Below are 3273 nucleotides of genomic sequence, written 5' to 3' on the forward strand. Positions count from 1 at the left end.
TTTTTTACTTTTTTTTTTATTTTCAATTTTCTGTTTTATGTTTTTTTCGTTTTTCTGTACCTCCTACCCGCCCCAAGCCCCCACCCCACCCCACCCGCAATTTTTTTTCAACTTACACATTTTAAGGTAAAAGGCTTTTTTATGCAAGATGAGCATGGTGCTAAAACATGGGTCAAGTTGGGCGGGTTGGGTTATGACCAATTGTTTAGCCCATCTTGACCCAGCCCATCTTAGCCCAAGTACACTTTGGGTTGGGTTGGGCAATGACCCATTTATTGACCTAACCTATCTTGACCCGCCCAAATTCAGCCCAACCCGCCCATTTGCCACCCCTAATAGTAACTAGGCAAACTAAAGTTACATAAGGTAATTAGGCTCTAGTGTGTAACATAACTAGAGTGTAATTTCATATGTCATGTTTGGTTGCATACATGTGATTAGATTGTTATGTAGTTTTTGATTTTAAAATAAATAAATTTTCATAGATGGGTAATGTCACGACCCAGCCTAGTGCCGCGAAGGATAACCAACACTAAAGGCCGATCATCACTAAACCTACTGATAATCTACTAATCATGAATATAACTAATAAACTGAACAAGCATAAGCATAGCTGATAAGAACTGTACAATCTGGAAGCCGACAAGGCTAACACAAGCTGACATATAAAAATATACTAACTGCACTGGTGCATATCTACAGGCCTCTAGGAGTGCTGAACTGAAAAAGTATTGGACGGAACAGGCCTCGCCATACCCAAACTAGCTGATTGTACACATACCATAAGATAAGTAACTCCGGGAGTAAGTGGAGTGACACCAATAGCTGGTGGATAGCCTACTGATGTGGCTCAAGAGCTGATCTATCAGTACCCGAGCGACATGAAACGCAACGCCCTGGAAGGGTTGTGAGTATGATATGTACAAAGTATGTAAGGTGGAAATCATAGGTAAAGCATACTAAAGTATGACTGTGAGCTGGAAATCTGATTATAAGATGAAAGCTAAACAAGAGTCTAAACTAGCAACTGATTTGGAACTGAGCCGAAGTTTCAGCTGAAATTGTGTTGAAACTGAACAACTATCTGAACTGGTACCTGTCTGGTGTTATGGGCTATATCCCCCCAGTCAGGTAACTATAAAACTGAACTAGCCTCATGTATAGTCATGTAATGCAAGCTGTAGCTATATACGCGTATATAACATGTCTGACTAGATTTAAGGGCTATATTCTCCCTGTAGGTAAAAATGTAATCAACATGCCCGGCTGGTCTTATGGGCTATTTCCCCCAGCATATAATCAATAGGCCTCGCTGGCGCTATGGGCTATCTCTCCCAGCATATAATTAATAGGTCTCGCTCGCGTTATGGGCTATATCCCCCCAACATATAATCAATAGGCCTTGCTAACGTTATGGGCTCTCTCCCCCCTCCCCCCCCCCCCCCCTCTCCCCCAACATATAATCAATAGGCCTTGCTAGTGTTATGGGCTATATCCCCCCAACATAATCAATGTAAGTATGTATGATGCATAACACATGTGGCAACATCATATGGACTCAAGAGATCATGAAGGAAACCATAAACAGAATCACAAACATGATCTGACGCTCGTCGCCCATAAGTTGGACAGAGGAGACCATCCCCATTTTAGGGAGGAACTGAGTATGTACATGAGATACTAAGTCTAATTAACTCATCAGGATCCCTTTAGAATCAATTTAGAACCAAGGAACTCAAGATTTGTCCAACTCTTCGAATTTTTAAAAATTCCAGCAGAGTTTCCCCTAAATCTGGATGATCCCCAAAAACACAGCAAGCTCCATAATATATACGGGGATGGATACCCAGCCAACATAATAACATCAAACTAAAGGAGATCCAGTTATCTATAATAGTTTCAAATGATTAACAAAACAGAATTATGAACGTAATGTCGGCTCATAGTGGCTAACTTGTGATATGAAAGTCTAAATATGATTTAGGAATAATCTAAGCATCAATACATGATAACTAAGCTTCTGTAATTTTAAATGAATATATTAGGATCATATGAGGGTTAGGTATGCATAAAAACATCAAAGGAACGGAACAGACAAAAATCCGGATGGCATAGGCCAAATGGGCGATTTGCCCTTTTGTTTTTAGTTGTGTTTTGAAGTTCCAACCTAAACTATTTCCTTCCATAATTCACATATGGATTGAATAATATAGAAGGATAAAATACATGCTGATATTTCCCTTTAATAACTCTTAAGCGATCAAGATAAATGCTAGAACATAGCTAAACCAAATTATACCGAAAACGAAACAAAAATCCTACATACCTCTTGTGTTCTTGCTTCCAAACCTTGTTCCCTTTGATCCACACCCTTACTTATGCTTGTATACCTAAAATACAGAGGTGACAAGCTTCCTTAGCCACGAAGCTCTTTCCTAAAACTTGAGTTATAAGGAGAAAGGAAGATGGCAAAATCTTACCTATGTCGTAAGGATCGCGTTGATGTGTTCGCATTTTGACTTAGAGTTTCGGATGATGGAATTGCTTCAAAATCCTAAGGATGTATTTAGGATGTCTATAGAGACTTTTCGGGTCTGATTTAGGTTGAAATGAGCCTTAGAGACGAAGGCTACAACTTTATATATCAAGATAATCCTCAACCGACCTTGTGGGTCCTGAAGGGAACTGCTTGCGCAGTCTTGCGAACATGCGAATATATCTCCGCTATGACGTTATATCGACGAACAATTTAATGTGTTAGAAACTAGACTCGTAGATATTAAATATGATAGGTGGATCACCCAGTAATTCCAACTAAAATGAGAGAAATGCTCAGTAACATTAGACTTAAATTTTAAGTAAAATTATGAACGTAACTTGCGACAACTTTTGTGGACTTTTGTTTCCTAACCTGTTTGACTTCAAAACTTAACACACGACTATAATACCTCATAATATAACATCCTTATCATGTTAACAACCCTAGTATCACCCCAAAAGTATGGGTTATAACATTCTCAACTTGACGTTTCGATGAAACTTATTTTCTTCGATTTGTTTAGCTTCTAGACCTTCCAACCCTCTTGGTACTTGCAGTTTATGATCATAAATATTTGTAAACTCCAAGTTAACATAATTAAATTACTTTATGTACTTTCAAAGTTGATCTAATTTCCAAGCATACGTCAATTGACTTACGGCGTACTTTTACGTATGAAAACATGGGGTGTAACATCATTCCCCTCTTTGGAACACTCGTCCTCGAATGTTAAC

The sequence above is a fragment of the Nicotiana attenuata genome, unplaced genomic scaffold, assembly GCF_001879085.1.
Source record: "Nicotiana attenuata strain UT unplaced genomic scaffold, NIATTr2, whole genome shotgun sequence".
Classification (NCBI taxonomy): Eukaryota; Viridiplantae; Streptophyta; class Magnoliopsida; order Solanales; family Solanaceae; genus Nicotiana; species Nicotiana attenuata.